A 21808-nucleotide genomic window follows, 5' to 3' on the forward strand; every position below is an offset into this window, starting at 1 on the left:
TCCGGCGCAAGCTGCCGATTCTGCAGCAGTACCTTCCGCTATGAGATGACACTATATTGGCGATTGCTCTCCAGGAAACTAGGGGCCCCGCAAAATTGTCAGGCTATAAGGAATTTCATAGTTACAGGGGAGAGAAATCTTCGGTCACAACGCTCGTGTAAAAAATGATCGCGGCTATTGAACACGATCTAGACTCGAGAGAGATCGTGAACGTGTTTGTAGAAATTTTAACCGCAAAACAGGACTGTAGTCTATTCGTTTTAAATTTATACAGCTCAACCAGGTAAAGGAAGTTGAGGTTCAGGGCTCTGCTTCTAAATGCTCTCAAAATTTTAAGCAACGAGCCACTGTTGATAGTGGGAACTTTAATGCAAATCACTAGGAATGCGGGTACACGCAGCAATGCCCAAAACGCAGAGAGCTGTGGGAGGATAGCATGCCTCACCCTGCACACGAAGCCCGCGTGTCCAACGAGGGTGGCCAACAGCGTTAGTAAGGATACATCTCCCGATCTGTCATTCCCGAAACGCGTAAATGGTTTAGAACGGCATAATTCGGATGAAAATTTTGGCAGCTGCCACTAAATAATTATTTCCATACTGAAAGGCCTTATTACGCGCAGTGCTCGCGCGCAGGCCGTCGTTGAGTGGGATCAATTTCGAAATATCAGGAGAGCTCAGGAACTGGAGGCCATCACAAACATCGAGGAATGGGCGAGGGCGCTCAAATTGGACGTTAGAGAGGCGAGAAAAACGCTAGAGGGGGATAACGCCCCGAACATTACTGACAGCTGTCTTCTGCCTATGTGGGAAGCTAAGCAAAACATGGAGCCTCGTGGAGCGCCCAACGACGCGCTGTACGCCCCATTACAGAAGCGGAAGTAAGGGCAGAGATGGTAAAACTTAAAACGAGGTCGGCTCCTAGCCCTGACGGGGTAACGAACAAAATGCTCAGAAACCTAGACGATGACTCTAGTAGTTAACTAACGAAGTACATGCAGGAATGTTAGGAAAAATGTGAGCTCCCACAACAGTAAAAGACGGCAAGCATTATTTTAATACAAAAACCAGGGAAGCCTCCTCAATTGGCAAATTTGCGACCAATTTCGTTAACGTTATGCGTTGGCAAATTGATGGAGCACGTCGCCCAAACCAGACTGATGAGCTTCATGGAGCAGGGCGATCTGTGGCCACATGAGATGGTCGGGTTCAAGACCTCACTTGGTTACGCAGGACGTCATGATCCGAATCAAACATGACATAACAAACTCAAGGTCTGAAGATGCGAAAGCCATTTTGGGGCTGGACCTCAGGAAGGCTTTCGGAAACTCGAAGCATGAGGCGGTTATGAAAGGGTTGCACGATGCTAATGTAGGTACCATGACATGCCGGTACATCAGGGACTTCCTGACGGGTAGAACTGGCCGCATGAAGTTTCAAACGCTGGAATCCTCCGCAATTGAGCTAGGGGGTTAGGGTACGCCCAGGGATTAGTGGTGTCTCCCCTACGCTTCAACGTTGCTATTAGAGCTCCCCGAGCAATTGGCAAAGCTCGAGGGATTAAAATTTAGTATATATGCGGATCATATCGCCCTTTGGGTGAACCTAGGAATTGATTCAGCCGTCCAAAACTTGCTCCAGGCCACCACCGACATCATAGTCAAGTACGTGGCCGAGGGAGACCTAAAGTGCTTGCCGCAGATGTCAGATTTATTTATATATAATTCGAAGAACTTAAGGTGCAAGCAACTGTTGCAGATCAAAATTAAAGTGGCGCGTAAGGAGGTACTAAAAGTCGAGCAAGTCAGAAATTTGGGCCTGATTCTTTAGTCACATGGACGTAATGGCCAGACTATCAGAAGGCTGGACAATCACGTGATGCAGTCCCTGAGCCTAATTAGGCGGGTGGCCAGCAGGGGCCGAGGGTAAAAGAAAAAATATTTGATTAAACTGGTATAGGCATACATCTTGAGCCGGTTGAGCTACGCAATGCAGTATCTGGATTTGAAATCGGTGTAAAAAAAGAAGATTGAGTCTCTAATAAGAAAAAAGGGCGCTGGGTCTGCCCATGTTCACATCCACAGACTATTGGTTCTAGGGGTACACAACACATGCGCGGAATTGGGGATGCGGTGCGAGCCTCTCAAACTGAGAGACTTAGCACCACCAGGAAATTAAGAGCCTTTCTGACCAAAATTGGCTTAAAACCGGATTGGGGCCACACGAAAAAAGTGGAGGTAGATAGGGAAGTCAGAAAATTTTGATAATTCCCCCCCCCCTGCCAAAAACATGCACCCGGAATTTAACAAACACAGGAGGCAAAAACGAGCCAAGGCATTAGAAATTAGATTCGACAGAATTTCCGAACATGAGGTGGCCTATGTAGACGCGGCCGGAGGTGGTGGCGGTTTTACGGTGGCAACAGTCGTCAGCGGCCGGGGCAACCCCGTGACAGCTGCCACTTTGCGCGGGCGGAGCATATAAGTTGCCGAGGAAACTGCGATCGCGCTAGCTTGCGTTGGAACGGAAGCAAAGTTTGTCATCAGTGCCAGCAAAACTGCCATATAAAATTTTAGCAAGGGAAAGATCTCACCCTTAGAGGCCGGAATCCTCGGCCAGATTAGGTTCGATAGGAAAATTCAAATATTTTGGACTCCGGCGCATGATGCCGTCCCTGGCAAGGAGGTGGCCCCCGAGCTGGCTCGAGATGTCTGCTGCCGAGCCGCTGCAGGGCCCCATGATGACCGAGGGAGCGGAGAGCGCATGCTAAGATATGGGCAGATCACGCAGCATTATAGATTGAAGCTTAGACTGGTAACCCCGTCAAATCAGACATTGGACAACAGACAAGCAGTCGCGTGGAGGCGATTGCAAACTTATACGTACCGGCACCCGATTATCGCGAACGACATGTTTACCGAGGCCAGGAGCGATAAATGTAATATTTGTTGCGCGAGAAGGACCCTGGACCACATATATGAGAATGCCGGTATTCTCCCGAGCGCACGCACAATATAGACACTATTGACACCTGGGAGACCCTGCTGCGCAGCTCAGACCCTGAGCTCCAGCTCCTGCTCGTCCAACTGGCTGAAGAGGCTTCTGGGACCCAAGACCTCCCAGCCTACATCTGAGGCGGCGGCACCCTCTTCCTGACCCTGACCTTGAAGGAAATATAAGCCGAATTCCACAATTGTGGGCTTGTGATAATGCTGAAGCAGCCTTGGCTGTGCTGCACACCAGATGCTATTGTTGTACAACGCCGTACTGAATCACTTCTTGAAGTGAAGTGTCCGTACTGGTGCAGACAAACATATTGTAGACTTTGACAACACCATATCTTGTGTTCTATACCTTGTGTTCCAAGACGGCAAGTTGGAGCTTAAGCGTACGCAAATGTATTACACGCAAGTTCCAGTTTCAATGTGTGTCCTCGGTTTAGAAGCGTGTTTCTTCTATGTGTGCTCAAAAAGCAGCACATCACAGTCCAGGTACCAATTGACAACGCTATCATTGCTCAGGTTGTTCCGGAGCTTGAGAAGTTCTATTTTAAGCATTTGTTACCGACATCGACAAAAGAAGTGATGACCATTTCCAGGTAAACTGGTCTTTATTCTGCAGTGCAACACTAAGATTTCAATTCAGTGTTGGTTATTAATGCAAGTGCATTAGAGTAATCATGGCGAGAAAACGTGGTGGGGCGCCACGCCAACGACGGTTATACATGGCAATGATGCATGACCATAGTGCATTGAAAGGAAGCAAGCGCAAGAGTGACGGAAGCACTCATGACTAAATTTTTGCTGAAAAGACAAAAAGAAAGTTGTGAACAGCATCCAACCTTGTTTGAAGACATATAGGCGGCTTTTTCAGGGCTTGTGTCAAGACAGGACAAGAACTACATCTACATGAAAAATCTAAACTAGAAAAGAATTAAGTGCTACTAATGGAATCTAGGGATTCAGAGTCAAGACTATACTCAACACTAAGAAAGTGAGCAATGATCGAGCGTAATATAAAGGCTGAATAAAAATAATTTATTGGAAACATTGATCCGTAGAATAATTGAGATCTTTTTACTAGAAGTTGCATAATTCTTCTTCATCATGAAATCATCGTTTATTTTTTTAGTTGCTCCACTTCAAGTAAATCATAGGGTAGCCACTTTTATAAAAATCAGCAATATAAATCTACAGAACAACTAATAGATAATAAAACATATACCACTGCCTCTGTATTTACTGTCTGGAGCACTGCACATGGAAGTGCACTTTCCTACGACTGCATGACTGGCACCAGAAATCACTGCCAATGAGCTCATAAGACAAAAAAAGAGGTGAGGTGTGTTCATTCATTCCCTGAATGTATGGGGCGCAAAAATGGGCCTTTCATAAAAGCAGTGTGACAGAGCTGCCCTTCTGCTCTCATTGTCCTCATACTGCAGGTAAAGTATTTGTACACATAAACTCATACTCTATAGTGTGAAACACAGAGCACCAAAGAAATGCTTCAAGATGTTCTGATTGCATATAAAAGCCTAAAACAGTGAGTGCTTCAGCAACTCCGAGTAGCAAAGCAATCACACTTCAAGCTGAAACAACGGAGTGCTCGATGAATTCAAATTCCTGCTTTGCATAGCATCACACGAAAGTGATATCTATTTTTTGGGCACCGGAGAGAAGGTTGGCATGCATGGCAGCTGCATGCACTCTCTGCGCCTGCCAACTAGTTCACGAGTATCCAAAATGTGGCACATACGTGTTCTAGCTAGAGCTGGACGACCCTGTACATAATGAACCGACCGATTTTAAACCGCTGTGGCACTCCCTCTTGGTGTGGTCAGCCTTACCTTGGTATGTCTCTTAGAGCGTCAAGCTCTACTCCTGGCGTTTTGGATCTGAGCGTTATGCGTTATTACGCAAACCTTAACCTAGTGGTTGCCACGGTAACAGAGGTGGTTACATAACGGAATATTATAAAAGTTTGCAGCGTGATTCCCGACTACCACAACTTAATAGCGGTGTGCAAATAGTACTTTTTCTAAGCTGAATCGAATAAAAATAGTGGAGCTTTGGTACCGAATAGAATACGAATAGTTTGGCTGAAAGTCGAATAAAATACGAATCAACTATTGAGAGAAACGAATTGAATACGAAGATTTTGAAGAACATTCGCTACTTGTGCAAATATTTATTGAGCAATCGTGACGAACAGCGACGCGCTGCCTTCTCAGTTATAGCCGTATCTTTAAAAGACGCAATATTGATCTCAATCTGGGGGTTCGTAACAGAAAGTGTATTAACTTTATCACTGATATGTTATGCGCATAAACATACCTTTTGCTGTTGATAATGGCAGATGATAAACTAATAAACATCTCAGTGCATAATAAACATCTCAGTGCATGAAACGAGCGAGAGCTTAAGTATGAGGCAGGGCCTCTGAGGCCAGGCATATAGGCTGGGTTTGCTGAACCTGCCTGGGCCCTGCTGCGTCATCCAAACTCTGAGGCTATTTATGAGGATTACGAACACCGGCACGCGAATTGACCGCACCATGGCTCTGAACGCTCCATCCCGAGCGTACCGATCGCGGCAGCATGTTAATGCGGCGTGTATGGTTCCAGTTTTTGGGAAAATCATGGAAGAAAACTACAGCTGGCCTTAATCGAAATTCGCGCCAATTATTCGTAAAGTATTCGAAAATTGAGGGAATAATCGAATAGTTTCGAATAATTCAGACCACACACTGTTTGATTCATTCGAATAATTAAATACGAGGATATTTGATGGGGTTTTCGATATTTCCGAATAAGCGCTCAAAACTAAACTATGTCGATCCGGTATATATATCCCGTTCGTCTGTTCCTACGTCTTTCGTGGCGTCTTTGTTGCGCTATGAAGAATAAGAATATTCATATATCTCTGCCTGGCATTCGTGTAAAATATGTGGGTTATCTGTTTGGTACAGAATGTTTCGTGTCGTGTCATACGATTCAGCGTTTTGTACAGCATAAACAAAATAGTTACGTTAGAGCCTAGCTAGCGGCAGGGATTCGAACCGGTGACCTAGGTAGCCCCAATTTCACGTCTTTACGAATCTTCATATGAACATTGTTGCTCAATCGTTTGTCGCGGGGTTTTTGGGGTGGTGGCATACAATTTCGCGTTTTGCGTCGCATAAATTTATTTTTAAGTTCGGGTCTAGGTGGCGGCAGGGATTTGAGCCGGTGACCACGTACGATATTGAATCGCCGCCTCAGCGTCGGCTCCTAAAGCTTTCCTAAAAGCTTAGCAAAAAATTGAATTAATATGAATAGAAATATTTTAAATGTAAAAAATACCATGATTAAATAAATCTGTGGTGATGGCGTAGTGGTCTCATCAGCAGTCAGCGAAACCGATTTTTTTCTCAGCGAAGAAGGTTTTCATTTCTTTACTGTCTTCCCCAGTGTGATGCCGTCTTCTGCTGCAGTGAAGCTCTTATGATGTTGCTTAAAATAAACATTATTCAGGCCACTTGAAAACTAAACGGGTCCCTAAAATGCAGCATTTGGGCTAAATAATGATTATCACTAACTTCCCGAGTCTAGTGTGAAAGACTCCTGTGGTTGACATTTTAGTGGCCTAGAGCTTCCATTCTGTCGAAAGGCGGTTGTCTGTCTGTCCGAAGCCTGCTTCTACCACATGGGCCACCTTGGTCACGTGTCGTTGTGACGTCAACACAAGCTGCCCACCGGATTGTGAGCAAGCTGCCTACCATGACAGTTCAATTAATGACTAGTCGCGAGAGATATCTCATGGTCAACATGAGTATCACAAGCGCCATCAATGGCACCCCTGCCATCACAGGGCAGTGGCGCGTAGCAACTCTGCCCAGGGGCAGAATCAGGCTTTCCAGAGATCTGTGAATGTACAGAATGACCAATTCTACCCCAGTACATGTCTAAAATGTTTTTTGGGAGCCTTTCTTGCTTGGGAGGGCCGACTTCGAAGGAGAAGAAGCAGCACGACGCTTCTGTGAAGGGTTCCCTATCTCTACATCCGTAGAGCAAGCAGTAGAAGTGCTGGTATCCCCGGTACCACGTACGGGCACAGACGAGGATTCAGCAGGCATAGGAGCCATGGGAGAGACACCAGAGATGCTATGAGAACTGGTTGATGGAACCGGAATGGCAACAGTTGGATACGTAACCTGATTCGCAATAATCGGGGACAGAGATTCAGTGAATCAAGTGACACAAGTCATTCTTCGTTTTCTTCCGCTTCGTCATATTTGTCGCGCGTACAAAAGGAAGAAAGCAGATGATAGCTTCAAGCTGTAAACGCAAATGCCCAAAATGCAAAAAAAGTGTTACGGTTTTAAAATAGCTGAACCGAGTAGACGTTTAAAACCATGTGTTCAGCCTCAATGGCTCATGCCCTTTCTAAAAATCTCATATGGATGTGTATGTGTCTCGTATAAAATTTATATGTGTCTAGTATGTGGTTATACGAGATGATATGTGTCTAGTATGTGGTCATACGCGTTGATATGTGTCCAATATGTGTTTCGTATGGGCTGATATGTGTCCCTACTATCCCTCGTATGGCCATATGTGTCCTTCGTATCCATCGTATGGGCTTATATGTGTCCTTCGTATGCCTCGTATGGGCATATGTGTCCCTCTGTTGCCTCTATGTGCTGATACGTGCCTATCGTATCAGTTGTGTGAGCCGAAATATGGATTTCGTATCACCCGAATGGGCCGATGTGTCTTTCGTATCACACATTAGAGCCAATATGCAGCTCTCGTATCACTCATATGGGTGAACTGCATCTCTCAGTCAGCTGATATTGTCACGGACTCGAAGACGACAAAGTTGGCAGCGGCGCGGCACGGAGCGCTCGCGCTAGGCCCACCGCCATTAAATCATTCCATCGCCATCTGTTATGTAGTACTGTCTTCACCTGCTTGCCGTCACGTAACATTTGGCGTGAGGTGCGGAGCTCATCCCCATCCTGGTCCTGGAGCTTCGGCGTCATGCGTGTGCCGTGGTCGTCGGTCGTGTGTTCCTGCCCGCACTGCCCGGTTGTGCCACAGCCCACCAGACCAGAACCGACCATGTCGTTCACCCCAGCCCCGTCCCCGGCCCCGACCAGAAGACACGACAACTTGACGACGCCGCCGCTACTCGAACCTATGACCCCACTGACCCTAGAAGCCGCCAACATAATCGAACGCAGCCCCTGCCCATGCCGTTCGGTGTGATCGTGGGCCTCGGCCGTCGGCTCAAGGTGACCTAGCTAGCTACGGCCCGGAAGCTTCCTGGACCAGCGCTCATCTGATGATCTGTTCATCTCTTTCATCGTGACGGCAAACCCTGCATCTTCTTCTCTTCTGTGTTCATCCGTCCTGTCATGCTCATCGTCACGCCCTGCGTTTCGTCTTCACTGCTGGTCTTTCAGTTCGCGCGATCGGGACGATCGCTCGGCAGCCCCGGATAGTGTCACGGACTCGAAGACGACAAAGTGGGTAGTGGCGCGTCACGGAGCTCCCGCGCTAGGCCCACCGCCATTAAATCATTCCATCGCCATCTGTTATCCGTCACGTAACAATATGTGTGTCTTTTATAAGGCTCGTATGAAATTAAATGGATAACTTTTCATCTTGTCTTTCACGCGGTGCACTTGAGCTCATAATTAAAAAACACAGGTGATCAAATTAGGTCCCTCTATCGTGGTGGGATGTTAAATCCCGAGTATAGTACCATTTTACGCTGTATCAGCTTAGCAGATGAATGGGCAAGCATATGGCATTCCAATACTGTCCTGTTTCAAAGCTACATCTCAGCTGAAGCGCACACATTCGAAAAAAAGTTTAGAACACCCTCAGGAAAAGTAAAATTAAGCCAAGGACACCATATAAAACACAGTAGATAATAAGGTCACAAAACATTGGTCCATGGGATAAATGACTCAAGTAGCTTCCAATAATAAGGAAGTGACTATACAGATGCAAAAATTACACATACATATATCCCAAGCTTAAGAGGTGTGTTGAATACTTTGCCTCCTTGTCTATAACATGCTAATTACTGAAAGTGAAAGATATTATTATAAACAAAGCTTCAGATGTCTTTTTCAGAGGTGTAATTCATTTTTTGATATCGTCTACCACTTAGACTGATGCCCTAGCGTCATCAATGCACTATTGTTGTTTACATGCCCTCAGAGAAGAATGAGGTTGATGGCCCCAACTGGATACTAAAGGTCTTCAAATGTTTCTTCAGCTACGGAATAGCCAGTAGCTACAAGGCACTAGGTCAGAGCTATTGGTGGGTGATGCAGAACATCCCGAAACTGCAGCTTATTCAACACGGCGGTATTGCCACCTAACTTGTTGTCATGTCAAGCATTGTCACATTAAGTGATGGATTTTTTAAGGACAAACTATAAGAAAAAGTGCACGGTCCTTCTGCATCCTCAAGTTCAAGAATGCCCGCAATAACCGTCTGCTTAATGTGACAATCATCACAAATAAATTCATCCACATGTGCCACGAACTCAGATGCGAGATGCAGACAGTAGGCATCCACTGCACTCCTCGTCTTTCACACTCAACACAGCTGGATCTTGCATGTACGTACAGTTTGTACCCACCTTCAGACAGGAAACATAACATACCCATTACCATAATTTGGACACATTCGATGGTGGATAATGATAGGGAGAACACCTGCCATCCAAAATTTGGTTTCGAAAAACTGTTATACCCGTACACAGATGTATACTAACATTTTCCTTGTGACTACTTCAATATCAGTGGTGCCATGTGCAAAATGAAAATATCATGAAAAGTGGGAACATCAAACTTTCTTTTCATTGTAACGTCTTTCCCTTTCATGAGGTAATAAATGTGTTACAGACCAGGAGGTAAAAAATATACTGATCACCCCTCGTATAAACAGAATCCACCAATACCATCTGTTTAATGAAACAACCCTACATAATACACAAAAACACTACATATATACTAATATATCATAGAACAAGAGTAAGAGTTTTGTACACAGACCACACGAACAACACAGCAGCAACTGACGTACAATATTAGTTACATTTCTCTATATTTACTATATTCAAATACAACTTAAAAATGAAGTGGCAGATGCCTCTCAAAGGACCAGGCATTGTAATGAGCATGGTGGAGGAGGACACAACCAGCAGTGCATGCGCGTTTTGATGATGACGATGAGATGTGAGCCCGTTAACAGGCCAATGTGATCCATTAAACCTCTGCGTATACAAGCCGAGCACATCGAGCGCTGCCACAATGAGATTAGCAAAAATGAGAATGACAATGTCTCTAATGAGCTATTGTAGACGCCATGGTGGAGGGCTCCAGATTAACTTCAACTGCATATGCCCTGACAAAGCACAGCAAAGAGGCGTATTTTCACTTCACCTATAACAACATGTGGCTGCTCTCGCCTGGATTTGACTCAGCTTCCTTGGGCATAGACCACAATGGAGTGAATAAATGTCCATCCAAACCACTGTGACGTGACAACTAAAGAACTGAATATGGACAGGTAATGACAAAAAGAAAAGTGGGCCATATATGCCCTCTTCACTGTGTGAACATGTCACCCATCTGAAAACAAACATAAAAATAAAAAGACATCAAGTGTCACCTGCTGAAGAAATAAACAGCCTAAACACTAGTACACCTTCATTCACAGAACTGGAGCTACCTGTCACAAGGCAATGGCTGTGGTAGGCATGCAGCAACCCAATTATATAGTGTGCGCCATCCTGATTGGCTCAGGTTGTCGTACCTTCCATGCAAACAACTTGCGAAGTGAATTATAGAGAAGCATTTGCCACTTCATTCTTGAGTTGTATTCAACTATAGTTTACACAACACACAGAAGAAAATACTGCTTCTCAAAGGGACACTAAGGACATGTCCACATAATTTCTGTTCTTAGTAAAAATATGTTGCATTGGCCCTTTCTAACCATTCTGTTATTCTGTTAACCATTCTATTACTAGGGCCACCTACCCGTGTGTGTTTTTTTTCTTGCAGAAATGAAGGGTTTATTTGAGATATGTCCATAAAAGAATTCCAAAAAGTTCCTATAGTAAGACGAAAGCTATATATTCAGAAAAAAACAATCCGGTATACACTGCGAACTGCCTTCAAAGATCTTGCCTGACCGTATGCTTCGTCCGACCGAACATCTCTCAGGACAAATCGGACGTATTAAACTTGTTTACCAATAGACATCGGCTTTGTGATCAATATCAGATATACAATATGCGAGATATACTCACTCCAGTGGGACGATCACGCATCTATATGGCCGCCTACCCGTGTGTGTTTTTTTTTTCCTTGCAGAAATGAAGGGTTTATTTCAGATATGTCAATAAAAGAATTCCAAAAAAGTTCATATAGTTCGACGAAAGCTATATATTCGGAAAAAAACAATCCGATATACACTGCGAACTGCCTTCAAAGATCTTTCCTGACCGAATGCTTCGTCGGATCAGACATCTCTCAGAACACCTCGGATGTTTCAAACTTGTTTACCAATAGACATTGGCTTTGTGACCAATATCAGATATACAATATGTGAGATATAGCCAATCCAGCGGGCCGATCACGTATCTATAGGGCCGCCTACCCATGTGTGTTTTTTTTCTTGCAGAAATGAAGGGTTTATATGAGATATGTCAATAAAGGAATTCCAAAAAAGTTCCTATAGTTTCACGAAAGCTATATATTCGGAAAAAAAAACAATCCGGTATACACTGCGAACTGCCTTCAAAGATCTTGCCTGACCGAATGCTTTGTCGGATCGAGCATCTCTCAGAACACCTCGGACGTTTTAAACTTGTTTACCAATAGACATCGGCTTTGTGACCAATATCGGATATACAATATGCGAGATATACCCACTCCAGCGGGCCGATCACGTATCTATAGGGTCGCCTACCCGAGTTCAGGTGGGCAATACTCAAGAACCGCAGAACAGGGGGGTGGCAAAGGGGAAGCTCACCTCCCCCCACATTTTTCAGGGGGGAAGTGCCCCCCCAAACTCCATTTGCTTCTACTTGTATCAGATTTCTGAAAATTGAAACACATATTAGTTCTAGGACTCTTAATTCAAAGCACAGTGGGGCTGCATGAGCTGCTTGGCTTAGTAGCCAGTTGTAAAGCGTTTCGTATATGAGTAACCTAAACCGGTCATGTCCCTACAGAATTCGTTCGACTATATATCGACCTGACCGTGTACATGATCATGATTAGCAGAATTTAAACAAACTATGCACAGGCTTTTTCAATGGAATTGATCACTCCTCGTGCGTACAGCTTCCCACCTATAAGCTCCTCATTTCAATTAATTTTATATTGCCATAAATCTTTGCACCGTTTGTTCGTTCGCACTCACAACCTCCGGAACGCGGCTTTATCATTTTGTTTTGGAATGCGAGGTGCGACAAGACTTATGCCGTTGATCATGGCCACGTGCAAATGATTCCACATTTTCCCAGATTCTTGCTGCTTTTGGTTCTTTATATCGAAGGTTCCTTGCCAGCTTTAAATTCAGCACGACCAAGAACTGCATGGCATTCAGGTCGATGACCGCCGAGCACGCATAATTAAGCCTATTGCAGCCGCCGAGTAATTCAGTTCTTAGTGGACGTGAGTCAGCCCCTTAAACAGTTAATTTTGGAAGCCTTTTTGTTGTCTTCCTGACAGCTGGAGTGTCGTCACCGCCACGTGATACTTTGCATCAAGCTTTGAACATTGAAAAAAATATATATATACAATTTATTATGTAAATGAACATTAAATAAATAAATAACAAAATAGGCTCGAAGTACTGCCCTCCCACTAAAAAAAAGAGTTACGGAGTCCCTGCGCTATACTAATTGTCTCGAGCATAGCCCAAACCTTCACCCGCTGCCATTACGACCCGGACGCGACAGCGGCGTGCCAGAGAACACTGCGAAACTATAATTATAGAGCTCGTCGATCACCTCGATCGAAGCACCTCGATCGAGGGCGCGGTTGTGCTACCCAGTTCCGTGTTCTAGCGCACACTAGCAGTTTATTTTTGAGAGCCTCTTCCTCCTCCTACCTTGTACACTTCTGATTTCTGAACATAAATTCTTTCAGTGCACCAATTTACCTATTCAGCAATCTATATTTCCCCCTCTGCTGGTCCTAAGTCGCTGATTTCAGGTCAGTGGCAATATAGTATTTAATTATGATATCTACCACGCACCGTGCCAGAAAATATTTTTTTGCAGCAATTACAGACTTTTCAAGCACTTGCTGCATTTAGGAGAGTTCTAAAAGAAGTGTTTATTTTATCGTAGATAACACAGAAGCTGCTGTTTACAGCGCAGAGAACAGGGAAGGGCCCAGCGTTATTTATGATCAAGAACTGCGCAACAGGAGCTTTTATATATCGAAACCGAAACTGAAAATGTTCTAGCGTCGTCTGACGGCTAGGCCCAGACTTTATAGTGCTTCCTGTTTGTCGTAAGCCACACAAAACTTCCTGCTTAAAGCACTAAGTAAAAAGCGCAAAGCACAATCAGGCACCGCGAGCCACTATAGGTACGAGCATTGAAACCAAAACCGAAGGCGATTTGTCACATAGCGACTACTTTGTGTAATGCAGTGGCGATCAAAAATCGCAGAACACTTCAGACATTGAGGTTACAACGGTACCATAAAGCTCATACGTGATAGAGCCTATAGAGTTACACTAAGCCGTCCTATTCACACTCCATGGGCAGTCACAGGTGCAAGTCCGATTTTACGGGCTAGTTGGTTCTGCAGTTGGTTCTGCTTATGTTGGACCAACGCTCTGTGGCTCGGCTTGACACGGACTTCATAACTATTTCCCCTTCAAAGTAGTATTTGTAACTTTTCAAGTATAAGTATTTCATGGTGTGTAGAGCCCCGCATCGTCTGCTACTACATGCGGTCAATCAGCAGTCAACTGGATGGCCGGATGCGCTGCACGAGGGGGCTGCGACATGGAGCGGTATAGAGATCACGGTCGGAGACGCAAGTTCTGCCGCAGGAAATAAACAGACGAAATTGAACGAATAAAACGTATTTATTATTCTGGTTTGTAACGAAGAGGTCATCATCATCATCGTATGCAGCGCCCTGTGCGGTGCGCGTCGCCAAGCCAATCCAAGTGTGCGGTCGTTTGCGTCCAACGTTCATCACTCGTGTCGGTGTGTGTGGTTGTTACAGTTATTGGATTGTGTGTTTTGCAGCCACATGTGACACTTCCACTATGGGTTCATCAGCTGCGGCGAGCTATGCGTACGTGAAATACTTCGACCGACGGTGCAAAAGCAATCGTACACGTCTCTATGTCGTCCTTGCTTCCTTTGCGCTGCACCTCTCCATGGAGCCTCACCGACTGGTGTTAGCGACCTGGCGAAAAAAAAGGACGCCTACTGGCGCGGCGGAAAAGATGAGAAGGCATTCTATTCCGCCCAAGTAATGGAGCTTGGAGGTGAGTTTTGCAGTTACTTCGCTACGTGGTCAGATTTCAGAAGTGCCAAACGTGTGATGAGTGTACAGTCAAGCCTAACGGTTTTAGCAAAGCTTGGTGGCGTTTTACATAAAGTCGATGCGCATGCTTTTTTACTGTTGCGAGCACTTGCAGAACGCTTACGATACCACTTCCTCTGTGCTTGCGATCCGAGCACACAGCAGCCCAGCGCACGCTTCCCAAAGAAGGGAAAAACTGCGTGGTCGCGTTGTAGCAGGTCTCGACGTGAGCGTCACTCTGAGCGAAATAATATTTCGTGATTTTTTTCATGAATTCAAGTAATTGCATGAGGCAGGGAGAAAGCGGCTGTGTTCAGATCAGCTAATTTTTCGCATCATATGATTTTTTGAAAGCAATGAACGCGACACACTAACTGATTCGTTTCCGTAGCTTGCCCTGTGTTTGCTGTCGCTTTCATTATTTTATCTGTCATTTCTTGTGTTCCAGTAACAACAGCGGAGCTTATCCAGAGGATGTCGAAGAGCAAAAATCACTGCAATAGACCTTGAAAAGTCTGAGCCAGCAACAACAGTTGCACAGATGCATGCATGTACTGAGCGAAGTTTTACTGCGGATGCCTCTGCTACTGCCACTCGCACGCTTACCAGTCGCAATATGTACATTACATAGCAGCATACTTCAGAGCCAGACGCCTCTCTGTCTGTGTGTGTCTAAAATATTTATGGTTGCAACAGAGAGCTTTGTAGCGTATCTTTGAATTGTAGTATAGAGATATTGCTTAAATGCTACCATTGTAAAAGATTGCGTAGGACACTAGAGAACCGCATATGGAATGGAAGCATCGTTATGTTTTTTGTTATCTCATATATTGTGTGCTTCATGTCAGGTCAAAGTTTCATTTTTCGTATTGCCCCCTCGCATTGTTGTCAAAAATATTTATTGTTTAGGGGAGCAGCCAGGCTTCCTTCAGCAACAGAGAGCTTTGTAGCGATCCCACCGATACGGCGTTGAGGGACAGCGCACTTCTCTCATTGCAGCACGTTGTCTTAGCTTCGGCTTGCAACTCGGTGGCCTGTTTTCTCAATGCCATGATGCTGGTTAAATATATGTATTGCTGGAAATTTATAAGCCCTGCTATTCTTCGGTTATGCGGCTTACCAAAGCGAATCGGCCGCGTGAGACACGGATAGGGCCTCTGATAATTATTTTTCACGAGGGGTGATAATTTTTATTCACGTGTCTATCGAAAACACCGGTGCCGCGCTGTGGGCTACAACTGCGGTGGGCTCTCTCCGGTCGGGGCGGCTCTTGTCAAGACGCGATTAATTACTGGAAGGCACCGTTCCCCTCTTCCCGTCCTCTGTCCATCGTCGGTCGCTTCTTGCAGGGAAGCAGTCAAAGGGGGAAGGTCATTTGCATCGAGCCGAGCGTTGGAAGAACAGGCTCCTTCCCAGCTAGTCATCCTTTTTGTGCAGTAGTCGTCCACCTGATGACGCTGTCGAAATTGCCGCTGCTGTTGCTGCGCCACCGTGGTCATCACTGTCGATGGGATCTGCACCTTAATCATCTTCGGCTGGTGTGCATTCCGTTCATAACAGGCTCAACGCGGACGCCATCGAAAGCTCCCCATTTGACTTTCAAACAAAAGGGGTGCTGTCTACTCTTGTAAACGGAAGGGCAGCCACACAGAACAAGCAGGGATGGAGGACTAAAGCTCGTAGACCAAGCGGAAGGGAGAAAAACCTCTGAGAGGGAATGGGAGGAGAGGAGCATGGAAAAGTAGCTAGTTTGCCATATATGTAACTCCAATATAATGTCTTTTATTAAAGAATTGTTTGCGGTTGTGTGTTCCGGGGACGGTGCCTCACAACAACCTTGGTAGAGGACATTTTCAGCCAGAGGGTGGTTGGGGCCCTTTAAGTAGTGGCTGCCGGCTGGCGTGCATGTGTACACTGCAAAATTTGTTGTTAAAAATTTTTATTCTCTACGGAGGTAATTTTCATTTGACAGCTGAAGATGAAGCATAACCTTGCGTGTGCCGATTCGGTCGTTGCCATAAAGCTTGGTGCTCGGGTCTTCTGCCACAAGTGCTTAAAATACCCGAGAAATACCGTATGCATACTTCACCTTGCATTTGACTCATCAAAAAGAAAAATTTCCCAGTGTGGATCATCATGCCTGCACACACAGTGCGGGGCCGACATGCAAGACCAGATTGCAATGCCTTTCATTCGAGTGCTAGCTTTGCAGTAAAAGCGATAGCATACAGACACGACGTGCAGATAAATTTGTACAGTACACGCACTTCAGAAAAATGTTCAACCAGCTGATATGCACGCTTGTCAAAATTATGCGTGCACTACTTGCTGGCAGCAATATTAACAGCTGGAGGGCGGCAGACTACAGTTTAGTGGAACATATCCTGATTGTTTTCTGCTTACAGCCCACAGGAATTAGTTCACAAACAGAAATTGCAACTACCACAGGAGAGTCAGTATAGGCAGGGTCGATCATTGGCGCCGAAGTAATTAGTGTGTAGTTAACAAATATGCAATAATCTGAGACTACAGCATGTTATTTGAGCAGTGCATGCGCAGTTTCTCCCTCCTCTTCATCATCATCAGCCTCACTACACCCACAGGGCAACAGCCTCTCCCATGTCTTTCCAATTAACGCTGTCCAATTAACCCTCCTGTGTGGTGTCAAATGCAAGTCTTTAGAGTACGACTGCCCGTCACATATGCTTTTGAGGATATCTCGGAGCATACATGCAGACCTCACTACAGCACACAATGCACTGAAGGACCTATACTTGCGTTGTTGCCGCCGATGTATGCATCTGAGTGCAAGAGTCCGCAGCTGCCCTGAAAAACTAACGTCCTTTCTTTCGCTCCCAAGGATCAGATTTCTACCGTACGCATGCGAGCAATGAGACGCCACAGCACGCAAAGAAGCAGAGGGCACTCGCCTTCCGTGATCCATGGACGGCCTTGGCGCAATGATTGCCAGCAGGCTGGTTCTGGCGGCGACCACTTCATGTGAGCATGATGCACCTTCCTGTCAGGAGTGAATTTTCTGGCAGCGAACAGGCTCTCCGAGCGCAGCAATTTGAAAAAGCTCAATGATAATTTAAAGATGTATAGACACCTAATTTTGGTGGCATGTTTTTTCTCTACAATGATTCAGAAGACACTAGTATGAATGAATCATCATGTGGTGTTTGCCTGGGACTTATAAATAATTTATAATCGAATTTTTCTGTCATGCTGTCTCGGTTTCAACAGCCGAGTGAAGACTGTGACATCAGAGAGGTTATATGTAATATGAAGCATGGAAAAAATGCGATATAATTGCTGCTTGATCGTTTTAATTCAGTACAATGTTGAACCCAGCCTTTCTCAATAGTCGGAATGACAAATGTAGCAGCACCGATTATATTGCTGTTTTTCATGCCTCGCATGACCTATAAGCTCACTTTGACGTCATAGTCCCCATTCAGCTCTTGAAACTGAAACACCGCGAGAAAGAAATTCGATAGAAATTATTTAGTAGTCATGGGAGAATCTTCATCATCATCAGCCTGATTACACCCACTGCAGGGTGAAGGCCTCTCCCATGTCTCTCCAATTAACCATGTCTTGCCAGCTGCGCCCACCTTATGCCTGCAAACTTCTTAATTTCATACGCCCAACTAACCTTCTGCCGCCCCCTGCTATGCTTTCTTTCTCTTGGAATCCCTTAAAGATACACAACTATCTCACCTTAGCATTACATTCCCCGCTCAAGCCAATTTCTTCCTCTTGATTTTGGCTAGGATGTCATTAACCCGCGTGTGTTCCCTCAACCACTCTTCCTGCTTCCGGTCTCTTAAAGGAGTATAGACACCTAATTTTGGTGGCATGTTTTCTTTTCTTCAATGATGCAGAAGACGCTACTATGCATGAATCACCATGTGATGTTTGCCTACAGCCGCTAAATAGTTTATAATTGTTTTTTTCTGTCATGCTGTTTCAGTTTTGGAACCGCCGAACGGTGGCTCTGACGTCAAAGAGGGCTTTTCCTTCACGTGAGCCATGGAAAAGTGTCCATAGAATCGCTGCTTCATTGTTCAAATTTACTGCAGTGTCTAAATCAGCCTTCCTCAATTGCTGGAATGACAACAAATGTGCAAGCAGCGATTATATTGCTGTTTTTTATGTCTCGTGACGTGTAAGCACACATTGACGTCACTGTCCTTGTTCAAGTGTTGAAGCCGAAACTGGACGAAAAAGAAATGCTATTATAAATTATTAAGCAGTCGTAAGAGATTACTAGCTGCTACTCCATGTATAATAATGCCTTACGCATCATTACAAACAAGAAAACACGCACCCAAACGGTAGGTGTTATACTGCTTTAACGTTACGCCTATCATTTTTCTTTCCGTGGCTCACTGCGTTCTCCTCAGCTTAAGCTGAACCCTTTTTGTTAGCCTCCACGTTTCTGCCCCATAGGTGGGTACTGGTAAGATACAGCTGTTGTACACATTTCTCTTGAGGGATATTGGTAAACTGCCATTCATGACCTGAGAGACCCTGCCATATGCGCTCCATCGCAATCTTATCCTTCTAGTTATTCCCTCATGATCCGGATCAGTTGTCACTATTGATACCTGCCTTAAATAGACGTATTCCTTTACCACTTCCCTTACCTTGCTACCAATTGTGAACTGCTGTTCTCTTGCTAGACTTGAGAATAGGAGAATACCACAAGGTAATCCATGTATGATAATGCCTGATGCCTCATTAGAAAGCAAAAACACACCCAAAAGATGGGTGTTTATTCTCCTTTAAAGCTAGTTGGTGCATTACAGAATGTGAGTCACCAGTGTTACCAGTCAAACCCTTTAACATCATATTTTTATCTGTTGATTGAAATCAAGTTTTTTTGTGTTCTAGTTAATGGTATTTTATTATTTCTTTGCTCCTTATTTGGAAAAATTATTTCTCAGGACTCTGACCAGGCTCAAGAAGTGTAATGTGATAGTAAACTGAACATGTTTAAAAATCCTCTGAAGTTGCCCTTTAATTTACCTTGTACATTAGTCTTTTGTAGCAAATGTGAACACTTTTCATACTTTGCAGTCTTCCACTAGCACGGATCCTGCTGCACCACAGAACCCGGATATCTTGCAGAGGTCAGCAGCCAGGCATGAAGGTGTCGCATATTTAGAATGCAAGACAAGTGGGCTTTGATGCCCCATCAGCCAGTGCTAATAAAGGAGCAAAACACAGACGGAAGACGAGGCTGACAAAGTTCAGTTTGTTGCTCAGGAACGCTTGGCTACCGGTGTGCGCCGTGCTAACAAAGATTGTGGCCGTCCACACTTCTTGTTTGATTTGTGTCTTTACACTTGTGGAGGGGCTGGGTGCACCGTGCTAACAAAAATAATTTGATAGAGTTCTCCTAACTACCCCTTTAACAGAGCCTGCGCTTATCCGGTAACCAACGTATTCGGTGGCGGCACTTATGGTAGCCACTGAAACCCCCCGCCCACTCACTGAGTAAGAAAAGAAACCTGTGCCGAGGCTCGGAATCGAACCAGGGCCTTTGTAGTTTGAGGCGGAGACTCTACCACTCCGCCACGACGGCTCAAGGTTTAACCATGAATAAAGGCGCATTTAGTGAATGCACTCTTCCGATGCAGAAGTCTCCGCGCTTTCGCTATGTATATCCTGGCCTAACACAGCTAGGCCATCAACAATTTTTTTTAACTGCCTTGTACCTTGTCTCCCGTCCCTAATAAACAACTTCCGTTAAGTAGTTTGAAGTTGACTGGCACAGCCAAGAATGTTTTGCCGGGCGAGCGTGTGAAGACACAAGTGCTCTTTATACTGCGAACTGCCTTGTACGATCACCGACCATCGTGCCATCATAGTTTTTCATCGACCGTGGCGATCATTTGACCAGCCATAACCGGCTCCTTCAGAGGTTAACTAGCACTTGAAGCGGCACTTAGAGTTCCTCTGCTGTTCGGCACTTGTAAATCGAGGTGCGTCAAAAACAAAACCATGGGACACGCAAAGCTCATAGACTCGAAGCGCCATAACAAATCGAAACTCTCCTGGCTGCCTGTGGCGCCGCCAAGCATTGATTTTCTTTGCTTCCAACATTCAGGTTGTCTTTTGTCTGTCTTCCAGGTGTGATAAAAGTGTGCTATCGGTTTTAAAACAAAACTTACTTCAATATTCAACTGCGCAACCTTCTTTTGTCAGCCTCAGAGATTCGCAGCTCCATGTAAAAAGAAACATTCTTCCAAGGTGGCGTCTCTTGTCCTATGACGTCATCACGCTTGTACTTGCGAGATTGCCCTGTGGCGGCGATACCTGTATTTTGGTCCTTGCTATTTTCTACCTTACAAGAGCTTCATTTTCAGTAAGAGTGGCGTTTTTGTGATCAGGAGCTTGTATTCTATCGATACAAAGCAACCTCAATTTCTCCTCAGTGTCCCTTTAATGCGCGATTATAGCCTGGCGTAACGCATGCGCACGCACTGCACATTAACGTCACGTCGGCCAAAGCGAGACCCCCTATACTGCAACTGCGCTTGACCGGTGACGCGACTCCCCGCACTGGGGTTATGATATTTGATTTGCAACGGCTGCTCATGGCGGAAGGGGGAAACAACCCGCCGGCACCTAACCTAACCGTGCTCCCTCAAAAGCATCGCACGCTCTGTGGGGCTGAGGTCGCTGAAATGCAGGCCGAAGTTTTTGCGAGAACTTCGTCGTCAGGTTTGGGAACGGGATCGATCATAACGCAGACAAGACGCCGGTGCAAACGTAAACAAAGCGCCAGTAGCGACCCCCGATAGATGCCTTCAACGTGCGGCGGCAGTAGCTTTCAATTCGGCTGCTAGACCACACTGCTAGCCGCGAGAAATCACGTCTGCGCGTACGTCACGTTTCACGTCACTGCGTCCTGTAACGTCATAAGAGTGCGCCGTGATGTCATAAGAGTTCCCGAGTTTGAATCGGAGTGGCGGGAAAAACTTTTTCAACTTCGAATCCAAATTTCTTTGAAATAAATGCATCTTTCGCTCTCGGACAAGTGGCAACAAAGCCATGAAATGCTGAACTATCAGATTTTGCTTACAAAAGAAATTTGATTGAGTTCTCCTCACTGTCCCTTTAATGTACCATGTACAGTCTTGGTCAAAAGTGCTAAGGCTACAGCATTCAGCTGCAGTGAAATCAATGTTCCTAGAATAATTCTTGTAGCGGATCATTCAAAACT

The sequence above is a fragment of the Amblyomma americanum genome, chromosome 1 (genome assembly GCF_052857255.1).
Source record: "Amblyomma americanum isolate KBUSLIRL-KWMA chromosome 1, ASM5285725v1, whole genome shotgun sequence".
Classification (NCBI taxonomy): domain Eukaryota; kingdom Metazoa; phylum Arthropoda; class Arachnida; order Ixodida; family Ixodidae; genus Amblyomma; species Amblyomma americanum.